Source organism: Ischnura elegans, chromosome 1, assembly GCF_921293095.1.
Source record: "Ischnura elegans chromosome 1, ioIscEleg1.1, whole genome shotgun sequence".
Classification (NCBI taxonomy): Eukaryota; Metazoa; Arthropoda; class Insecta; order Odonata; family Coenagrionidae; genus Ischnura; species Ischnura elegans.
This window is the reverse complement of record NC_060246.1, coordinates 9,106,190-9,130,308: the sequence shown is the minus strand read 5'-3', so window position 1 is coordinate 9,130,308 and position 24,119 is coordinate 9,106,190. Positions and strand designations below refer to the sequence as shown.

At 39.1% G+C, this 24,119-nt stretch overlaps 1 long non-coding RNA gene across 1 annotated transcript in view; it reads left to right on the top strand.

Annotated features, from left to right (window-relative positions):
- Positions 1-24,119, top strand: part of LOC124155326 — a 390,208-nt gene that overhangs the window by 205,224 nt on the left and 160,865 nt on the right. Inside the window, exon 4 of the long non-coding RNA XR_006864171.1 lies at positions 8,193-8,233. This is a non-coding gene — a long non-coding RNA (uncharacterized LOC124155326). The remainder of the gene's footprint in view (positions 1-8,192; positions 8,234-24,119) is intronic.

Below are 24,119 nucleotides of genomic sequence, written 5' to 3'. Positions count from 1 at the left end.
GGTGCCTCCCATTTTGTAACATTGTATGACTCAAGGACCAACCTTACCCTCATTCCTTGCTTCCCCACCTTGGCCCCAGCCTTCATCCCGCTAGTGACTCATTGTATATATGGTCATTAGCGTGGTCCAATTTTTCTATTTTTCGAATTTATTTCGGGACACCCCCACTTGATGTGGCACGCGCTCACTCTTGCGGCCGTACCTCGGGAATCACTCGTCACAATTGGATAATATTTTAGGTGCAGCATGTCAAATGTGTTGCGGGTTACCAGAGAAAATCAGTTGAAAAATACCAGTGCATTCTTATCGCCATTCATGTAAGGAAAAATGGCAAAAATGGCAAGATTTCTCAACTTTGAGTGCGATGCGGCACGTCTTCCGGTTATCTAATTGCAATAACATTTTACAGGATGTGTTTTTACAACAATTGGCATAAAATAAGGCGGTGTACAGAAAGAAATTCTAAAAATGAAAAAATAAGGACCATTGAGGACCACCCTAATGGTCAAGCTTTCCCTGTATTTGTATATACCTGACGATATCGCATTGCGACGAAACTGTTCGAGATTAAAGTTATCTATGAGAAATATATCAATGCTTTTTCGTTTAGCGATTCCACCAAGTCTAGCCTCAAACTATCCATTATCCCACCCCTACCTTAATCCTGAATCACACGATCATTTTTTTTTCGTCGCGATAAGTGATGAAGTGTCACGATTCTGATGACTATTCCCATCACTATTTTTCATCACTCGTCCGGTCGCTTTTTCCGTCGCTAAAACCGTCTCTAAAACACCATATCAGCCAATCGGAACGCATGCCCGTATGGAGCGATTGCAGCGTAACGTTTGACAATCGTGGGAACGACATAGATAAACAAACACGCTCTATATTTTCGTGATGCGGGTCCTATGACAAGGAGCTGTGATATCGAAAGTGATGCGATGATGGGAGTGACCGTGTGATGCAGGAAAATGATCTTTGGAGTGATCGCTTTTCGCGACGGGAAAAGTGGTCGCGATAGTGATCACTTTCGCGACGAAAAAATTGATCGTGTGATTCAGGCTTAAGACTTAAAATACTGATAGTGAACGAATAATTAAGGCCAATGACTGGAAGGAAGGCCGCTAATGTTTTGATGTTGTATCGGATGTTAAGAGGGCCCTGCGCTTTGTTCCTGACCTGTGAGGCCTAAGGTCAGAGGTCAACCTAATTGTTTTGCCCCGGGATAAGTGCTGCCAAGCGGAAAGGAGACTTCGCTCTCTTGCCTCGTCATCTGCGTACGCCTCCAACGTATGTCTTTCACCCCACCTCTGCTTCTGCAGCGCCATTTCATTCAATTTCACTCGTCATTTCCCCTTCTCGCCTGGTTCCTCTCCTTTGTGATACAGGTCGTGACCACCTCGCTTACGTCTGTCAACGACAGACGCATCTCGGAGTGGGGGGGAGAGAGTAGCAGTTAGGAGAGAGTAGCCTCCTATATTATACCGCCTCCTACTTTGTACCACCTCGGTGAAACCGAAGGACGTTGAATTCTGAGACTTATATTGTGCGCAGCTTCAACTACATAGGTCGCACTGTGTAGACTAAAGATGGGCGAAATTCCGCCGTAATCGATTAATCGTATCAAACGATCATCGCCTCTCAAGCAGCGATTCAGTGTAAAACTCGGGAAGGCATAATCGATTATTTTGAAAATTGGTAGAATCATATGATTTTTTAGTGGGCAACATATCATTTGATTCCGCCGATTATGCGCAGGCAACAAGTCATATGATTTTACCGATTCTACGCTGGATAATCGCGAGGATATCGTACGATATTTCGATACGAATTTTCCCTATTACTAGCAATTCAAATATACTGCGATATAATTGCTATATAAAAATGTAGCCACCGGTATTGATTATCAAGCGATTAGAGTTATATTAAAACAATAACTAGTGCCGCCGATTTTTTCATATGAAGATCGAGCTAAAATAATCGATTCAAAGATTAAATTGACACCCCATAATCGATTACATAATCAAAAAAAAATCGGAACACAATAATCGATTATCATCGAAAGTCGATTATTTTCTCCCGTCACTAGTGTAGACGCCAAAATACCAGTCGCCACCTTAGTGCGTTCTAGAACGGTCTGTGTGTGAGATAATAAAATATTTTGTAGTTTTAAAGTAATTTTTTCTCCACGTGGCTAAGGGAGTAACAACATCAAGGTAAATGGAAACAAACTATATTACTTACTAGCGGCACATGCATATATATTCCTCGATTTTTATGAAGATATGGTTCTGTAACTCGTATGGTAAGTTTGGAAGGAAGTAAGAAAGACAAAATGGCGGGGTTGCCTGTAATGTACATACCACTAGCAGTTTCCTATATTGTTCCAGTACAATTTAGGACACCATAGAACTATTAAATGATGTTTTGCTGTTTTTTATGCGTAGAGATATTTTAGCTGTACTATCGTTAGTGTTATTCATTTTTAATGTGCTATTTGGCATGAGTAAGTAATTTTCATTGTTGTATGGGTTCCATGTGAAAGAATAAAAGTCAAGCGTAGATGAACTCCGTACCCATTTTACCCATTGTTGATTTTTTAAATGGCCCAAAAGTAGATTTCAAAATAGTTATGACTGAGCGAGGCCATCCGTTATGACTCTTTGGGTGGAGATCGCCCTACCTGAATCCAACAGGTGGGGCATGGAATCCAAAAGGTGACGTCATTTGGAGACGACGACTGACGGCATTGGGGGAGCATGTTACAATTCAGTGAACGAAGTTTCAAATTTACAAATTCGAAAATTGTCACGATGACGTAATTAACCTCGTAACATCATCCATTAAGTATTATACCTTGCACATTTTTGATAAACCATTCAAATATGTAGTCATCATGTGCGCGTAAGTGATAGAATTATGAGAATATTTTGTTTGGTTACAAAGAGTTGATTGATATCGTGGCCGAGGGTATAAAATTCTCTTTCGGTTACTTTATCTGCGATTTCAATGTTTTTTTTCTTATTCCAAAAATAGAAATATCGATATCTCCACTGCATAAACGCTCCACAATCGCCCACCGAATGATATCCGCTCATCTAGAGAGCCCTTACACTACTAGATTGAGCGGATTTGATTCAGTGATCGATTGTTGAGCGTTTACGCAGTGGAGGTGTCGACATTGTCTCCTGATCAATCGGACCACATTCCAGGGCAATAAAAGAACTTGTCTTAATTTCTTACGATTCCTCTTTTATTTATTAAGATTCGTTCTTCTTTCGTAAGTTATAAAAGGAGTTTAGAGCGGATCAACTCTCAGTTATATAATTTGCTCAATTTGTGTTTTTCGGATAATAAGTGCAAATTTTCAATTGGAGGCGCATGACAATTATTTTGCCGTGGAATTCTTGAATATTGGTCAACACTCTCGATCGTTTCAATCACTGCTAAACCTTTTCATAAAGCTCACCCCGAAATTGCGCGATGAAATTTTTTAAACTAGCAAAATAAAATCTTACATAATCACAATGAATTGCATTATCCATGCTGGCGCATAAAAAAAAGGAAAAAAAACCACTGTCAGGATTTTTTTGAAACGAAGTCGCTGATTTCGCTGTTAGTAAAAATTGGGTTAAATATATATACCTATGGTTTATTTTGAGGGGAGAACGAAGTGATGCAGTTGATTTATTCATACATTCGTGTGTATTAACAATGTTTTTGTAACATTTACGTATTATCATAGAGAGAATATTAGCATTATCATTTTGAATGTTTATTTAATAAATACTCGATGCTGGAGGAACATTATAACCATCTTGTTACGTTAATTTAGTATATTTCAAATCAAATAAGCTCACACACTTTTCCGCGAAAAGTACTCACGAAGATAATCGATAAAATGGGAGCGGCAACACGGACATTTCCTCACAAATCAAATTTCACTCAAATTGCGATCAAAATTAATAAGTACATAGGGCGAAACATCGAGAGCGACTAACTATAACCGAACGCCACTATTCTTATTACAATAATCCCTTTTTGTTTACCTAGCGTCGTCAAAAAGTATTGTTGTCCATTACCCATCACGTGGCTTTTATTGTTTCTTCACGTCCTCAACAAGAATCGTTTCAAATCTTCATGAAATTCAGCGCCATTTTCATGTACACGATGGTATATTCTTATGTTTAACAGGGAGTTAGAGAACCTTTCCATTTATTGTGAATTCATTTCGAGTTTTAAGGCGAAGGATTATTTAATCATACATATCATAGGGAGAGTTTCGATGTCGTGAAAATTCGTAACGGGTGTACGTCAAACGAAAAGAGATGATATCGTCCATGGTCATCACCGATTCGCGAACTAATAAACAAGGTTTTATGTGGATAGACCTTACCAGTCCCAAACAACGCGTGCTGCGTAATGCACTTTGAGTGCTGGCAGCTAATTTTAAAGCCCTACTGAAAAATCCAGCCATTTTTACTAAATTGGCAATTTTTTTTAAACATTAGCATCAATAATATATTTATACCGATGTTTATTTCAATAAAAATGGACTTTGTTCTTCTTAATGAATGAGTTGAATTACATTTATTGCTAACTTTCAAATACATATTTTAATAATGAAAACCTACTGTTTTTGAAAAATAAAGAAGTTGTAACAAATAATGTACCGCCATAAAATGCATAATATTTTTATTACGCTCAAGTTGAGCTACTTAAACCATGGAAATCATACAAAAGAATTGTTCCAAGAAAATCATTCAAAATCCAGGATGACAAAAAGGGTCACTGCACCTTCAACGAACGGTTCTTTCCTCCAAAGGAATTTCCACACAAAGTAGGCTGAGATAAGGGTTCTGGTAACTACAGAGGACTTTTCGTCCTCAAAACATTAAAATAACTCTTTTTCCATCGAGCAGTTGATTTTTGAAATAGCAGAACCACTAAGCAGTCAACTGGACTAGTACAATGGGCGAAATATTACAGTTTTATGCATATGAAGTCAGTTAAATAGAAAGACGTAATATTACGTCCATGACAATCCTCGCAAGGATTAGCGGGACGTAATATTACGCCTATGGCACGCAAAGTGTTAAGCTTTCGTGGGAACTGTAGGTGTGCGTAAATTCAAAGAGGCGACGATGCGAAGTAGAAAGGAAGACAGCGACACACGGGGAGGGAGTGAAATGAGCCTGACACGTTCACAGGGAATTGCACTTTCGTCGGCACAATGGGATAAAAAGGTCGCTCACAGCTTTATTCGGATGTTTTGAGGGAACTACCTCACTTTAAAAGCATAAAGAATAAATGGCTTGATCTATTTCTTAAGGGGATGAGGTCTGCACTGCAGTCACTTGACAGTTGTATCAAAGTAATTTATCGACTCAGGTGGTGTCATTTACTTTTTCTAATTTTTTAAAATTCCAAAACGAAAGTGAATTTAGAGGATTTTATCACTAAATTGATGTTTTTCTCGCATCGATGTGGGTAACATGTTGGTTTCTGGTTTTCCATATGTGTATTTTTCTGAGGAAAATAATTGCTTATTTCATTTCAAAGTGTGCGGAAAATCCACAGATTAAAAAAAAATCATTCGCCTACACGGGGAGTCGAACCCGGATCCTCCGATTTATGGTCGAGTGCATTAGCCAGTTAAACTACCGAGGCGTCATTGTTCCCTTTGGATATTTGTGGGCAGTAGGTAATATGGAGTGCTGAGCATATGATACCGCATTGTGGCATCATAAATTCAGCACTTGCATTTCCACAAGCAGTACAAATCGTGCGCACAGCGTCACAGCCGCAGAGTAAGGCCCGGACTTCATTTTTCGGCTTGGGAGAAAATTTCTTTTTTTTTTGAAGGCCCATTTAAGCGATTTATCAACTCACGCGAATTATATTTGGATGAAGGTTTTTTTTGTGGGAACTATTTGTGCATGAATGTATGGACCAAATAAGATGGTTGTTTATACATTTTTTCAAGTTAGATCGTTACAGGGTGAAATTTTTATGCTTCCTTAAGCAGTCACATTTGCATACGCATGCTCGTATACTAGATACCGTGCAAGCCACCACTGGGGCGTTTGGCACGAGATGACGATTCCACACCTTGCATGCAGCACCCATCCTAGCCTTAATCAGAAACGCCCTCGTTCTCCAGGCAAAGGCCAAGCTCTCAGGATAAGGACACGCTGTCGGACCAGAATCCAGGAGTGTGTTAAGGGCACGAACATGCAAATAAAACTATTAGTCAGTAATGGAAAATCGGAATGTTAGTGCACGACTTGCAAAACATGCCATAGCATGAACATAGTATTTACAAATATAATTAGTTATTAACTATACATTCAGAGACTTTTTTATACCTAGTCCGAGTCAAGCTACCCTAGGGGTAAGCAATTGCAAACGTTAATCCCTAATCGTACGCGGGCATGGGCGTACCCAGCGGTTGGCAGCGGGGGGCAGCAGACCCCCCTTAGAAGCGAAAATAAATGTAGTTGAAAACGAAAGTTTTGAACAAATTTTCTTTTTCAGAAAAATTATATAATTGAGTAAGACTAGGGAAATAAAATGAAAATCATAATTTTTTCAAGCATTTCAATTTTAAAAAATAATAAATTGCTGTCATAATTTTCTTAAAACTTTTGTTTCATTAACCCTTTCTGTGGTAAAATGTTACATCTGGAACGACCATTACTTCCTCCCCTTTAGTTTTGATCCTGGGTACGCCCTTGTAGGTGGAGAAAAACGACATCTTAAATCTATCGCTTCTGCTGTCTATTTCCCTAATATTACCCATGTGAATGTTTCTACCACAATAACGCGGCGCTCTCAAAATATCTTGAACTTCAGGTAAAACGTATTCAGTTTAAAATTTCCGCGAAAGATTTAATATATCTCATCCCCTTCGTTTGGTTAGACTTTCTCATTCTTAGTTATTAATTGATTCACTTAGGCTACTTTGTTAAGCGTAGCAATTTTCAACCAATCTTGCTGCTCACCTCTGCCTTCTATCTACACCAGAAACCGTTCCTACGGATACGGTTTCTATGCATTAGCAGCGTAATCCAAATGAGGTCTCAAGAGTAAATAATAACATCGTTTTTTTAATTTTTTTCATCGCATTTCAGCAACAATTATTTCAATAAATCTAATTGCACGCATTACCTTGTACGTGTTGGCTTGTCGTGAAATCAGGTCTTCGGTGTTTTTTATATTGAAATTGAACTGATGACGTAAGTGGAGGCGATTGCATTGGCGATAGTACTCGATGCAGCAACTCAGGTTACCATCGCTACGCGGAGTCCTCGGTTGCCACGGGTGTCCATTCGCCCCAAGTGGGAATGGAGATTGGGGGAGGGGCGTAGAATGTTTACTCCAGTGAATGGAAGGAGAGAACTCTATTGTGCTGCGCTGGGACATTACTTTGCACTCGGCGCTTGACAGCGAGAGAAAGAAAGACATCGTAGAAAGGCGACACCTTTCTCGGCTTTCCCCCACCGGCCTTTCTCGACTTGAGCGCAATTTGTGGTAATACCCACTTCAAACGGGAGTTCTCTTTGCCATTTTATTAGAAACTATAGGAGCGATAAGGTTACATTTGTATTTGATTAGGATTGCCTATCACATTTGAAACGATGTGCCTCACCTCTCATAATGCACACATGACTCACTCAGGGTTTCTACCCGAGGGCTGGTTTTGAAAGGTTAGAGTAGAGCTCACCGCATGCTGTCGGGTGAATTTAACAAAAAAGGACAAGGGACCAATTTTATCCCTTATCCCAACTCAAATTTGAGGTTTTACATTTGAATATAATCCGAAGATCCAAACGTGATGGACTGGGATTCCACATACGTTTTAGATAACTAAAATAATCGTTACCTCTCTGTTACTCGTGACGTTCGAACGAGAGTCAAGGTTATGTTTTAATTTCAGGTTCCTGTGTGCCCAATATCAATATGTTTGCCATCCCATGGTCCTCTGCGCATTTCTGTTATTCAACTTGACACTCATTTCATCCGGATGAGAAAAATGGCTTTGCTTTTTTTTAAAATTCATCTTCAACCAATAGACTTATAAGACTTATCATGTAGAAAATATGTCAAAGGTGTTTGTTATTTCAACTAACCACTTTTTGCATGAATATGAAGTTATTCTGAATTGAGTGTTTATTTATTCATTTCAGGTCCAAAGTATCTTCTGAGGTGATGCTGTCGCTTTGAATCGGTAAGTACGCAGTTACAAATTGGGAGAGAAAACTTTCCTAAATTGTCTAATTTAGTAATTGGGAGAGAAAACTTTCCTAAATTGTCTAATTTAGTGCGCACTTTAATAAGTCAAATACAATGGAATAAATTAATGCTTACCAACGACCTACTAAGCCTAGGGTTTGCGTTCTATGTAATGGGTCATAAGTATATTTGTCGCTGTTAGGTATTCGTCCTTATGGAATGGTAAAGAATGTTACCAAAACTCAACCGTTTAAAGGAGATAAAATGCAACTACTAAATATGCGATATTTTAGGACTTCGTAGAAAGAAAGGTCTAAAATAATAATAGTTCCTTATCTATGTTCCATTTCATCTTTCTATTTTACTGCCTCTTCAAAATGCTTCGCTTTAACGTAGTTTTTCTTCTCAACATGTGATATTATTATTAATTGATCTTCTCAGTCTGTGTTAAACTTCCAATAACTCGGCTTTATTCATATTTAAGGAAAATAAAACTTGATGCAATGCAAATTTACCCTAAATCGATGCACATGATGATCTTTAAGTGTACATCTTTACTCTAAAGTCATCAAAGGATGTATCACATTGAAAATGATTGCTGACGAAGTAAACAAATAATAAGTCCAACCCCTGGCAATGGGAAATATCAGATTCGGAAACGTTGGGGGTGGGAATAAGTTTTTCATTACATACATAACCTTAAGTTAGGATAACGGAAGTTTTATTATGTTTTAATGATAGGTATGATCTTCGTAGCAAATTAAATTTTTTTACACAATTCAAATCAACACGCTTTTCATACGTAATTGTCTTGGATAATCGATGAAGAGGAAACATCGGGAGTGACGACACGCAACATGACTTCACAAATCAAATTAACACACAAATTGCGAACAAAATTTATTAGAATTCAGAACAAAATTCTGGAGCGACGAAGCGTGCGACCGAACGTCACCATTCCCATCACATGACTCCCCCTCCTTTTGTTTATTTTCACGTCGTCAACCAGAATTGCTGTTTACCATTATTCGACTCTCATTGTTTTCTCCCGTCGTCAAGGAGAATCGTTACAAAATGTTAGGCTTTGTTTGTTCTTCATTGTTCAGTACTATGCTCGATTATTTAGGGTCTCAATGCTTGATTTACTCCGGATAGTAATAAAAAAGAGTACGTATTCAATGGGAAATGTTTCCTTCATATTTCTCTTATTTCGACTCTTTCGCTAAATCTTTTCCTTCTCAGATGTATTGGAACCCTTACCTTGGCCGGCTTAGGAGATTTATCGCATCCAATTTACAAATCCATGTTCCCCCCCCCCCCCCCCCCAACCCTTCCGGCCATCTTAAATATTTTGTCTCCTTTCAATCCCCTAACTTTCGCCACCCCAGTTCACTTTCCCATTTAGCTCTTTTCAACAGCCCTACTGCCTACTTTGTCTTCCGTGTCGATACTGATGCATGAATTTTTCTGAAAACCGCTTGTTTATGTATAATTTTTTAATATATACATGTCATCCGCCGTCTGCGTACAGACATACATGTTTTGAAATATAAAAAAAGGTTTTATGCACTATTCTAACATCGCCAGTACTCGCCGTTATTGTTAACTTCAATCGCGTGTTGAGTGCCATTTGTGAAAAAGTAGACTATATACAAGATAGATTAAGAGATAAACTTTGTTGTATTCTACACAGTATTTTTTAAAAATACCTTAGGAGAGGATTACCTTTGATAATGTCCGGAAAATGTCGAAATCGGTTGAGTTTTTTAAGAAATGCAGTGAGGAATACAAAAAAGTTTACTTTTTAATCTATCATGCCAAGATTCCAAAAAGTGTATTCGCAAAACATTGATTTCAGACAGTATACAAGATGGATTATTTGTTATAGTTTTTTTTCATCGAAGAGGCTCGAGTTACGCGTACGCGAAATTGCTAGGAATTGGTGATTTATTTGGTTGAGGGTGTGTGGGAGAGTGTAAGATTTAGCGTTGGCTTCGAACGATGGGTTGGATCTCTTGAGTTATGGCCACCACGAGGAGAGTGAATAGAAAGAAGGACATTGGGATCAGCTCCGGAAGAAAGGGAAAAGAAAGTGAAAGTCGGAGGGAGAGTTCGAAATGAAAAAAAGCGGCGGTCGTGCCCTTGTTTTGCATTTGGTCTCGCAGGACCCACGTGAAGGTATTTGTGCCAGGGGAGCCGGATTTTTGGGTTCTATGCGGCAGCATGTGCAATTTTTTTCTTCGTCTCCTACTGTGATCTGTGTAATGGTTACTTCTACATCTACATAATACCCTGCGAGCCACCTCTAGGGTGTTTGGCAGGGGGTGATCAATCACCAGCATGCAGCATGCATTTGGACTCCCACATGCACACCACACCGTCCAAAAAACGTCCCGTATAATAACAAACTATACTACTATATGCTGTTAGAAATAGAATATAGAATAGAAATTCAGAAACATGCATTAAGTTTTACATAGGTTAGTAGGCTACACTACAAGTCATGCAATCTATTTACGAGTTCTATTGCTGCCGTTATAATCTCTTATCGATCGTGGAAAAAATGACATTCGGAATCTGTCTGTTCTGCAATCTATCTCTCTTATTTTATTTATATGATCTGCTCTTCCGTAGTACGTTGGCGTCCGCAAGATATGGTTAACTTCGTCAGAAAAGACACTGCTCTTGAATTTATCTAAACGGTTTAGTCTATTTTTCAATCTACGGTCCGACAGAGATTCCCATCCGAGTTTATCTAAGAGGTCAGTTACACTAACAAGACTATCGTAACGACCTTTCACATACCTGGCAGCTCTTCTTTGCACGCGTTCTAACTCTGTTATTAAGCCTTTTTAGCCATACTTAGCTTAGGTTAGGTGGTGGCTACCGTGGATCATGTCAGCTAATTGAATATTGTTATCCTCCCTCCTCTGTTTCCTGTTTTCTATTTTGATATTGTTATTGCATTTTGCCCCATTTTATGTTTTGTAAAATGTTTGACTTTAAATTGGCGTCAAGGCTGTACCCATATGAAAAAATATCTTTAAAAAGTAAAAAAATAGGTATTTGTTGGGTTGCTAAGGGAAGATGGACTGATCTGAAGTTCTATGTCACTATTAATAGACCAGACAGTGTAATTTATGGAGCTCATGCATGGACATTATCAAGTCAGAATGAAGGAATCGTCATGAAAGTTGAAAGAAAAATCATCAGGAGAATCTACGGCTCAATTAGAGAAGGAGAGAGATGGCTATATAGAATGACTTATGAGATAAAATAGATTATCAGAAGGGAAAGATATAGTTAGATTTTCAAAGTCACCCAATTCCGATTTACCAATTCTTAATGAAGAGTTCCTTTTCATGGAATTCATTATTGATATGGCTCTTATTATCGCCTAGAATAATGCTTTATCGTATAAGCAGATAATAACTTAGAAGATGAATCAGATCTATTTCAATCATCCTTCTGTACTATTCTAAATTATTCCAACCTTATGGTGTTAGCCAGGAACATGGAGATGTAAAAATACTGTATTTGAAGGATATATGAAGTTATATTTGCCAATCGTGTCACTTCGAATGACATGGTTGGTTCGCGTTGAAGGGATGGAAAAGGAGGGAATTCCAAACTAATACTTTTTAGCAAGATGGATGGGGTCAGAATAAGGGGTAGACCACGGAATAGAAGGCTACAAAATGTTGAGGAATTGTTGAAGGCAATGGGATTTATAAGATAGAGGAGGAAAGCAAAAAGATCTGGTTGTAGGTATAAAATAAGGAATACAAAGGCCCAGACCGGGTTGTAGTTATGCAGATGATGATGGTTTGCTAAGGGTACATATTTTTGTCAACATTGTGGATCTCAACAATATTAAGGTTTATTTTCCTGTGCACTTGCGTTACAAGTTCACGTCAGCTTGAATCGTTGCATGGCGAAGCTTTTCATTCTTTGGTGTATTTAACTGTGGACCCGTGCGCGTGATTGCGTACGAAGTCACTTTTTCCTGCAGTGCTTTGAAATTCGTCGCCGCAGACCTGCGACAAAATATGGGTTTTTCACCCCGACAGTGGCCTGATTAATCAGATCTATTTCAATCATCCTAAATAAGCACGACCCTCTCCACATGTGCCACAGTGTGGACTTGTGACGTCAACATCTTGTTCGGAAAAAACCCATCCAAGAAGTTCGCTCTGAGAAAATGGCTTGGTGGTGGAACTGATTAACATGCCTGACCGGCAATCGGGGGGATCCGGGTTCAAATCTCGGCTAAGTCAAATATTTTTTCATGGCGAACTTCATCCTTCGGCTTATTTAACGTTACCAAGGAGCTGTTCGAAGTTAGCTCTTCGGGTATTCTTCTGGTTAATATGTTCCATTTTATTTTCCAAATTTTCTGACTCTTACTTCGCGAAAATTCTCGAGTGCTTTAGGATGGAGCATTTCATTTCTTTTGCAAGAGAATAAAGAAATATCGATTGTGGTAATTTCTGAGGCCCATTCGTACATTCAACCATTTTACCTATAGTATATGAATTTTTCCATCTGATAATTCATTAAATAATCGTAGCTTACATCGAATGATTGAAATCCTGATACAGCTGTCACTATAAAATTGTCACTAATTTTCTTGAAAATCGGAAAAACTTGGTCAATTTCGGTCGATAATACTCTATTTTCCTACCTGGCGTCACGCGTAGTAACCTTCTTTTCTCCCCTACGAGATCCCCTACGGTACTCTCTTCTCATGCATCTGGTTCAGTTCCAAGGCTCCTTCCCCAGCAATCTTCTCTCCCCTCGACCCCCTTTCATTTAATTCCTTCTCCTCCACTTTCTTTCATTCCTGGCGACGACTCTGCTTCCTTTCTTCATCTCCGCACGGCGGCGCCTCTTCTGACGTCCGCATCGGCAATATTCGCGCGTCTTTTGTTCCCCGGGCAACCGGCAAGAAATTGGAGCTGCGAATACGACTCACGCCGAGTCATCACTTTCCTCTCTCATCAGAAATTCCCTCGCCCACCAACCCTTTTCAGCCCTTTCTATCCTGATCTTCCGTTTTTCTCATATCTACTTTTCCCTTCCGCTGATATTTGCCGGTATTACATTACATACTGCACGGGAACTCCTGGTGAAGTCGTGTGATATTCAATTTTTATTCACTCTTAACTGCTGTTCTGTAAATTAAAGTTTTATTTTAATGTTTTGATGGCAGAGACAGTAAATAATATTGTTTTACATTGGGAAGGACTTAGAGTTGTATTATAATTTTTATCTGTTTGATTTGTTTGCAGAATAAAATATGCTTAAATCAATAAATGTTAGAATATACGGTGAAGCGTGATGGAATCGTCTAATCTCCATGGCATTAAGAATGAAAGACAGTTGTAAAGTTCAACGCAATTTTAGTGTAGACCAAACCAGTTTTGAATTGATACCTACTTGAAAACAGTGTTGGTAGATAATCGAGAAGAACTAATCGGATTACTTGTAACGATTACATGTGAAGTAATTTTTACTTGTTTCGATTACTTTTAGTAAAATGTTATCTAATCTTTATTAGTAATTTACTCCAAACGGCGAAAGAGGAATCATTACTTCTATTTTAATTGTTTTTCAGCATTTGCTCGTAACCGAATCCTCTTTTGATGTTACACAAATTATAATTGTATACATAGCAAGTGAAATTGTAACTAACAATTTCCATTACTAAATTGTTCCACATTTTACTGCGCTATTGAAAAGGTAAACTGTAATTTTACTGGTTATTTTTTTAATCTTAATAATTAAAATCTCACCTAACTTTCGTGATTGATTACTTTTTGCACGAAGCAACTGTAATTGAGCCCAGTTACTTTTTTAAGCACTTTTACCAACACTGCTCGGACAGAGGCTATTTGCACCTTGTATATGGCACAAAGAGTCGAAACTAGATTGGTCAATATTAAAATGGTGTGGAAATTTACCACTGTCTTACAGTTTCATCCCATGGAGATTGAAATTAACACCCTTCACTGTCATGTCAAAAAGGTGTTCCATCAGGGTTGAGGAGAAATGGAATGGAAATGGCGTGGATCCATAGCTCTTCTTGTACTCGCTTTAAGAAATGTGAAGAGGAGGATTTGGGAAGTATATTCATCTGAATATAGCGTTGGAGGACGAAGAATGCACAAGGTAGAACGCAAGAATGTGGGAATGTGTCTGGGAATTATCCGCGGTGAGGGAAGTTGCTATTCGGTGGTGGTTGGAGCTTGGTCGCAACGTATTTACAATCACCGTATATGTGTACGATGGAGGAACTTCGCAAGAAATACAATATTTTATTTCCGGTGCATTAACATTGACGTGTATGTCATAAAGGTAACAGAAAACCCTCAATAACTCCACTTATAAAGTTGTCATGGAAAAAAAACAATAATAGGTTGTTTATGTTTGCGACGAAAGAGATGGAACACGGAAGTTTATATAATTTTTTGTACTGAAAAAAGACAAAGAGGAAAAATAAATAAAGCAAGCAAAACTGTAAGTAGTGATAAAATAATTAATTCTATCGCTACAGCACGAAAAAATGAAAAAACATCTCTTGCTACCCTCACCGGGTGACAATTTCTATCGCTGCTGACGTTTCGAAAGACGACTTTTTTCTACCATTTTTAAGGCATTTGAGATCTCCTGTGTCAGATGTTAATCTTATCAAACTGGTCATGTCATGACCAACAATGGAAGGAGAACAGGGAAAACCTTACAGGCCGACACGTCCGTATGGTCGTCGTAGAAACTGGAAACTTTAGGAATACGAAATTCTTGCTCCTAATCGAAAATTGCGAAATACCTTGTTTATTTTAACTACAACTTCTTGACAGAAAAGACTGTCAAATAATTTCCGAGCTTTTAATGTTTTTTTTTAGTGGTGAGGGGTAAGTTTATCGTCCGTTCTACTTTGCAAAGGAAATGCAGTCTAAAGTAAAATACCTACTGTATTCAAAGTAAAGGAGCAGCAGATATTTCTCTCTCAAGTTCAACAACTATGGAGTCGGGAAAGAAGTCAGGAAGCGCCCATTGTAGGGTTCAGAAAATTACTGCTTTCCTTCATTCTAGCCCTATATGTTTGCTGTTGAATTCAATGATTTGGCGTTTTGGCGATGATATAGTATTTACTTGTCACTCCCTGTTGATTTTACCGAGTTACATTTCTTTTAGGAAAAAAATTCGTGCATTTTGACGTACCTGCCACCGTTTAGCCACAAAATGCCTAATTTGAGTCCGCCATCCAGAAAATATTCCAACGCCATCGCAGCGTCGCGGATACATGAACGGCAGGCCGATCCTGTCCCCTCCCCGCTCGCTTCTTCCCCTCCCACGCCTCGAAAAAGCAAAATTCATTCCACGTGTGCTGCTAGGAGAGCGTTTATCTTTGATAATATAAATCGAAAGATGGTAGAAGGTAAACAAGGATGCGTAGTGAGACGACTTGTCCCTTATTTAGCGCCTCGTCGCCGTTAAACAAATCGATGTTACCAACTTTTAGAGAAGTGATGAAATATTTTTAGATCCGAGAACGCAGATAAGGAGCCTTCGGTCTATGAAGAGACCTCTCGAGTGGCTATAAATGAGTGCGAACTATGGTGACTTAACAGCTGAAAACAGAAAAAAAACTTATCAACTCATGTTTCGAGAGAGTTGTGAGTATTTATGTGGTTTTATCCTCTTTCGTTACATAGTTATCTCATTGTTTTTGGTATTTACGAGAATAAAATCAGACGAAGTAGTTTTAAATGATTGTTGATGACATTGATATCTAATTTATGCGTTTTAGTTACACGCATCTGCATATATTACCCATAATTACATAGCCTACGTGACTACCTTCTGGTTTAATATATATCATGGCGTTATTTCATGATGATTAGCCACAGTTAATATTGAAGGTCTTCCCTGATTCTGAATATCGTATCATATGGAATGTTAACATTGTCTAATCTCATAATTTTATAGGTATACTATCCAGATAAGGATTTAACGCGCTGTTCTAGCAAATTATTTGATAACGTAGTACCGTACATTTTCAAAAATCACTCAGTAACAATCTGCTGCTCTTATTTATGCTAAGATAAATCGCTTCACTTATTATATACTTGAAAATATCTTTGCTTGATGCATGACTTTTAAATGGGTAGTGCAAGTTGTTGCGGCCGTAATTTCTATTGTCACGTTCCCCCAAGAATGAGTGCTGGGGTTGTACCTCGTTCTTATGCAATACTTTTCCAATCCAAGCCTCGTCGCTTTCGATTAGGGAGTTTTAGCGAGCGAGGAAGTTCAGTTATTTTAAAGTTTATTACGGAGTTTCTCTTGACAGCCAAAACGGACTTTGGGTTGACAAGTTAAAACAAAAAAATGTGAAATAACTTCGGGATATGGAACACCATAAGATAGCCATTTGGGTTAGCCTTTTATGCCATGGCCAGTCATGGCGAGGTAAGGTAGCAATGTGTGTTACGTAATTATGAGTAGTATACGCAGTCAGTGGCGCAGCGAGGGGGGGGGGGTTTGGGGTATAAAACCCCCCCCAGAGCTCAGAGAAATGTTTAAGTTAAATCCATTTTACTTAATTGCATTAATATTACTTATAGAATAGTTAAATGTTTTATAAAATATCCCTCAGAAAGCTACAAAACTCATTATTTATCCTCAAATGTTTCTGGGGAGGTCCCCCGCACCATCGATTACGCTGGCGGGTATGCCATACCCCCAGACACCCCAGTATTAGTTGCGCCTAAAACCCCTCCCAGTCTTAATTCCTAGCTGCGCCCCTGTACGCAGTTGCGTGTGAAGAAAACGATGTCAGGATGATGACAATTTGTAATTAAAAAAACCGAGAAAATCGTGGTCGTCGCAAGTTAGCAGTTAGAGTAACGGGACGCGGCAGGAGGAGGAGGTAAGGAAAGGTGTGTCGTCACATGCAAGGGGAGGGGTACTAGGGGTAGGTTCTCTTTACCCGCATTGTTCATTCCTTAGTGAAAAAAGGAGGGGTGTAGTGGTGGCTTATATCCTCCCCTTCGCTTCGGGGGAGGGGTGGGCCTGGTAGATTAGAGAAACTCGATTAACCTCGCTTTCCTCCTCCGCCATAATCCTCGCCTCAGTCTTATCCCAAAACCCCGTCTCTGTTTTTCCGCCCGACAACGACCAAAGGTTCGCCATTTTCTCTCAGCATATAGCCCGCACTAAACACAAGGAAACTTCCTTTTAAGCTGCGCTGCATTTCGCGAAGAAATCTCAAGTAAGCCACCCCAATAATTACGTAAAAATCTCCGAGGCATCCAGTAGGAACAGGCCGGTAAAATAAGGAATTCAATGCGGAATCAATCTTTGAGTGTTACAAAGATCTCTGATATTTATTTCTATTTTAAGTTCTTGTTCATCGTTTACCAGATAACGAACGATGCTGTTATGAACTGATGTATCGAAATATGAATACAATTTATCTTCCATTTGTATGGATAAGTTTTCATTTTAGTTATTATCTCGGCTAATAACATCGGTAATAATTTTTTGACTTAGTTATTTCACGACAATCTTCCTGAAGAGTTAAAATTAAATCGGTTTTCCGGAAATAGGGACTGCTATATGCTAGGCGAATGAAATAAATATGGGAGACATTGGAAATGCATTATACAATCACGGAATTCAGCATCTCTTAGTTAGTAAAAATTTGTGGTTGTTGAGTAGCAATTTTCGTTGCCGTGTTATCGTAAGCCGAAGACTGATTAAATAGGTTATAAAAGTAATGAGAAAGATGTTTTTCGCGGCTTCGGTCGTGTCTACGCTGGTTCATGTGTGATAAAAAGACATATTAGTTATGGAAAGACGTATGAGTATTAAAAATTAATTTCAGCTGTAGCACAATGACAAATCGAGCTTGAAAATACATACGCCGATAAAAGCACGAAGCATAAAGAATGTAAATGAGAAGCCATATGACTTCACATTGCATGTAACAGTGGAGAGTGTCATCTCTTTTAAATCTGATTTATCCCCGATGAGTAGAAAAGAAAATTTTACGGGATTACCGCTATCGTTTTTATTCATCATCACCAATGTAATTAATTTTTGGGCGCCCAAAGATAATTTGGGAAGCTTATCTGAGAATATGAAAGACTTTTATTCCTTGTAGCTGGAAAATCTCCACAGCTCACTTTTACAGTAGGAAGTGAATGTGATTTAGCGTCTGCTTACTTCTGAAATTCTTGAACTACTTTACGTTAATGAAGCATATGACGTTATTGTATAAGTTTTCAGAAATTGACATTTTCACAGATATTTTATTCATTGTTATATATTTAATTTACATCAAATGCTGGCGATTTTTTTATTCGATAAATTAATCTTTTAATGCTAAATGTCCAAGATTAAAGAATGAACAATTTAAGTAAAGCTATGCCTTTAGGGCATAAATTTGTCTTTCTATCTATTCCGAGGGATTGAGTAACAGAGGAAACTATATCTTTTTTGAGTTGGAAACTGCAGAAATAAAAAAAAACGCTTTATTAGAGAGTAGATAGTCATTATGTTCCTATGTATTAGGGATCATCGGTAGCAGGGAGAGGGATGTCCGGTCACAAAACGTCAGCTTTATGCCGACATTATATTGAGTGGTTGTAAAAAAATTGACCCCATTTACTCTCAGCAGTTTGACCGCGGAGAAAGGAGGAAGTCTTGAGGGCCATTGGAACGAGGTGATACAAGATGTGCGACCTTAAAACATTTTACGGCCGATCTTCGTGAAATATCTATTTTACACCTAAGGAGAGTAAAAAAAGTCGTCCCCAACCGTCGTAAAGGAGTACTGGAATGTGAAACTAAAACCATCGCGCCTAGAATCGATATTTCCTCCTTCCTTTTTACCTTTATCGGTGTGCAAAGCGTAGGTACACCGTCATGTGATTAAAACACAACCATTATAGGAGAAGCAAATGCTTAGAGGGCATAAAAGGGAGGGGACAAAGGTATTAAGTGGATAAAACAACTTGCTCTTCTCCTCTCGAGCAACCAGCACTTCCACCTCCGCCAAGAAGGAAAGGGAAAGGAAGAATAATCGCCCTTAACGTGATCAGAGAAAGAATACACAACACGTGAACCGTTAAGAAAAAAGTAACGCTATCGCGTTTCTTAACGGCTAACCGTTGTCCATGTTTCCAAGACAATAAAACACTTTTATCTCTCCAACCGCAGCTTAAAATGTCCTCAAGATTCTGCTCACAGGCAACTTCTGCAAAGGAAAGATATAGAGATATGAGGTAAAGGAAAAGTGCGATTGTGCGTGTGGAGGGGACGAGATAAAAATGGAAAGGGTGAGGAAGAGTAGGGGGAGAGAAGTATAGGAAAAGGATACCACGGGGTTAGAGGAGACCTGAAAGTTTTGTATGAAGGTTTTCACAGCTTTTTTTATCAATGTTGGTGGTTGCATTCGGGAAATGCTGCGTTGGTAACATTATCTGCTCGACGTATTCAGGGCAAGCGATCTATCTCCCAAAGGAATAGAAGAGAAACATGAAAGAGCGTTGAAACTACATCAGTGGGACGCATCAGCGGTCGCTGAACATTACGCCTCCAGCCCTGGGCATAAGATAATGTTTAACGCTACACGGGTATTGGCGTAGTCGGAAGAATATCATCCGCATCTTAAGGCCGTTTTACACGGGGCACGTACTTGCACAATCTGACGTGTGTACGAAGGCGCAGTCAAAATTGCATCGTGTAAAGCGGTGAATTACTAGAACATATGCGAGAATGCGTGGACGTGAGATGGGAAAATAGCCCCTGTTCTAATTTCTTTTATGCATTCGTGCAATTCCACGCCATTTTATAAATTAATGCAGATCTATCCGTCGCTATTCCGTGCCCCGTGTAAAACGGCCTTTATACGTGAATCCGTCGAGATAGCGAAAAGGCCAAACAATTTCAATAGGGAGGATGGATGTAACCTCAGTCGCATATGGAGAGGGTTCCTGGCCCAATCTAATGACCAACGGCTATCGCCTTCCGTGAAAATTCAAAATAGGTCAACAATGGGTTAACGAAACATACATAAGCTCGGGACGAGAACGGTTTCCCTCTCATTCTCTTGACAATGCTCCCAGTAGGAGGAGTGAAACGTCGATTAAGAAAATGTTACCTACGCAGCAATACCCGAAAACAACCACCAACATTGAAACCTGAAAGTGTGAGTGTAGTCAAATGCGCATGGGCAGATCGTAGAAATTGAAAAGTGAAAAATGAGATAGGAATTTCATTTGAAGTTGAAATGAAGAACTATTCAAGCTATACGGGGTACAAATGGATAAGAGAAGTTGAAATTTCTGAAGGTCTACATGTGTCATGACTTGCAGACGCTTGAGTTTTGGATTTCTTTATGAAAATTTTATTTATTACTTGGATTACGGTAATTGCTAAAGGAAAAAATCACTTGATATGAAAGGTATATAGTCGGTCTGTGCACTTGACAAGGGGTGACCTTGGGGAAAAGATAGGGAATAAAAAATGCAAAGTTATACACATGTGTGAAATAAAAACTTATTAATATTACTTTTTCATGGTAAATACAATCTTATTCATTCAAGGTAACCTCTGAGATTTGGGAGTAAAATTTAGGACAATCTATATCGACGTCCAATTTGCTGTAAGTAATTGAATTTTACATTTAATAAAAAGTAAATAATTTTAAAAATCTGTGATCCTTCTTTGTTTGCTGAGGTCTGAGATTTTCGGGAAACGAAGGTTTGAACAAATAGCCGTGTACCGGTTACGTGAAACTCAGTACGGAAACGTTTGGCCAAGGAGGTGGTTTGGCTATTGAGAGAAGTGAGGTTAGTTGGAGCCGTAATCCGGGATGGCAAGTGAAACGAAACGAAAATATTTCGTTTCGACTCAAAGGGAAAGGAAAATACGAGACCTGGGTTTAGTTTCGTTCCCGCACGGAATTAAAATCACCAAGGAGTTTAGTTTCGACCCGGGACGAAACTTTACACCCAGGAACGAGACTATATTAATCGAAACTCTGCTGTTTATATTCAAATTTCGATCCCAGAAGTTGAGTGGAGGGTGATGGCAGGGAGTAGTTTCGACCCATAACGTTTAACACGTGTTTAATACGTGCAGAGAGGTTCCAACATCGAGCTTAAAAATAGAATGGACAGTTTGTGTTCACCGTTCTCCTTTTAGTGGTAAAAATATGAGTGCCCCATGCATATAATCGCGGTAGGCCGAACCTCTACTAAATTGAGCCACACTTCCTACTGGGTGTGTGGGTCGAAACTAAACCGTTCGATGGTGAAGCACGTGGTCCCTCCGATGCGAAACAATATCTGTGTTTCGCTCCGTCCCAAAGTTTTAGTTTAGTTTAGATCCGCGGCTTTAAATCCATTTCGTGTCGTTTCTACATTTCGCTCCTGGGAACGGAACCTTTGAAATTTTACTGTTTTTTTACTTTCGTATAATTTCTATTGCCATCCCTGGCTGTAATGGACCGAATGAGAGAGCAGCAGCCTGTCGTTTCAAGGAAAAATGAGGCAAAGTACGATTTCGTTGTAGTGCACGTATATTTGTGGATAGACGCAGATGGGAGGCGAGGTCTTTAGCGAGTGGGTTTCTGAAATGGAGTTGGATGGTCGGGGGCGCCATCCGAATAGGGGGGTTGGGGGGCATGATCTTTTACTTTGCTCCCTCTCCGCCGTGTCACATCTTCGAGACTGGTTCGCAGGTTGCTTTGGCTCTTGCTCACAAAGGCCTCTTACTCACAGAAGCTTTCACTTGGGTGGTCTACCCCGATCACCCAGCCCCAATCACTTGCCACACAGGAAATCCGCATTTTGGAGCCAGCTCACCCCACAGCTGTCTGCCCCACGAAACTCTCTTTTGAGGGGAAGGGTAGGAAGTGATTATCATGGTCGTAGTCTAAGCATTGGTTCTTCAAGGCATAAATGAAGAACATTCACCTTGTTAAAACGCGAAGAATATTGTCACTACTAGTGCGAAACGGTAGAAATGACGAATTTGTGGATCTGTCCATTGAAAAAATAGTTCCTGTTTTTTCCTTTTTTTTGGATTCTTACTTCATATTTTTAATTAAAAACAATGTAGAAACGATCAAGTTTTGCGAATGACTTCATTTATCCGAAAATATTTTACCCAAGAGTTACACAGCCGACTAATTGTTATGGCTAGTAGCTAAAATTTCATCTAGAAAAAAATAAGTGTACCTACTTTTCCCCAAACGCGTAATGAAGTGTAAGCCTCAGTGGACTTATTTCCTGAATTTATTTTTACAGCGATTTATAATTAGAAAAATGAGTAAGAATAATTAGATAATAATTTTTTTGAAGCATCGAGAAAGTCATAGTCAAAATTTAATGTAATGTGCGATGAAAGATCAAGAATATCGGTAACCAAAAATTATTAGTGTAAGCATCTCATCACTATAAAAAAATTTCAAGGAAATTGTAGAACCTGCCTGCTATGAAATTATTTTGCAAACAGGCTGAAGGGAATCATTTTGATGTTGAAGAATTTTTTTATTGAGCTTTAGTATTTTACTGTTATGTTGTTTACGAGGCGTTTAGTCCCACCACTAAATTATCGAACAAAATAATGTTTTTCAACGTTTTTCCCGTGCTTCTATGTGTGACAAAATCTGTCAGTTGCTGAGTCCAATTTCGATTAAAGGACATCTGAGTTTTACAGTGAACTTAGTTCATAAATGTAGGAAATGTTTGCTCCCAAACGCTGCCAACCCCCCAGGAATAGTTTCCTTTAATTAAACAGCTTTGTATAATTTTGGATAGGCCAATGTAACGATTCTGTCTTCCCGTTCAGGTCTCTTACGGAATTTTTCCCTTCCCCTCCCAACGAACCCTTGGAGATCAGTACAAAGATTTGAATGAGAGAGATATCAGAGTCAAAAATGCGGTCCCAGGCGCGGAGTTGTGATTGTCAGTATTTCACAGAATGGAGATAGGGGAATAAATTTCATAGTATGGTATTTGGAGGTGGCCACCGATAGCTGAGGTCATTTGCACCATGGGAATGGGGTAGGTAAGGAAGGGTGGAGAGAAACCCGGCGTCAGTATTAGCCTCCTCCGAACGAAAGGCGCCAAGGGGACCACGGCTTTAACGTCGCATCCGACGGACGGAGTGTTGCGTTTGAAATGTCCTCCACACAAAATTCAAGCAGGGAAAGGGCAATCTCTTAAAATTCTCCACCACCCCTGGAATTTGAACCCGAGCCCAGAGGATGATGGTAAGCGAAAACGTCACGACTCATGGTGCTGACGGAAGAAATCCATCCTAATTTCACGGAGTAATAAATTATAATTAGCCACCCAATGATTCACCCCGGAGTTTGGTTTGGATAGACGAGGGTAGAACTCGCCCAATAATAGCCCTCTGATTTGTTACCATCAAAAATTCAGGGTAGGTGGGTCAGTTATTTTCTATGGTCCACCTCAAACCACAAGGTTTCGCATTACCCACATAGCAGAAATACGTCTCGGATACGTCTCTGAAACGTCTCGAATATCAAATGTTACGTCTCGGAGACATTCTGAGAGCTTCAGAGACATCTCTGACACTTCTCTGAGATGTCACTATGTCCAAAAAAATGGTCTCTGAGATTTCTCATGAGACTTTGTACTGTGGTATGCTTTAAATGTAGGAAAAAAAATAATTAAATGCAAATTATACAGTTATGGCCTACTTATCTCGATCATTTTTAGCGACAAATTTTGTGATGGATGACCTTTTGAAAATAAGAAACCCATATTAAATGTCGTGATTTTAATAATCACAACTGCATATAAATTGCACTGAAAAATATATATGGGAAGCATTGA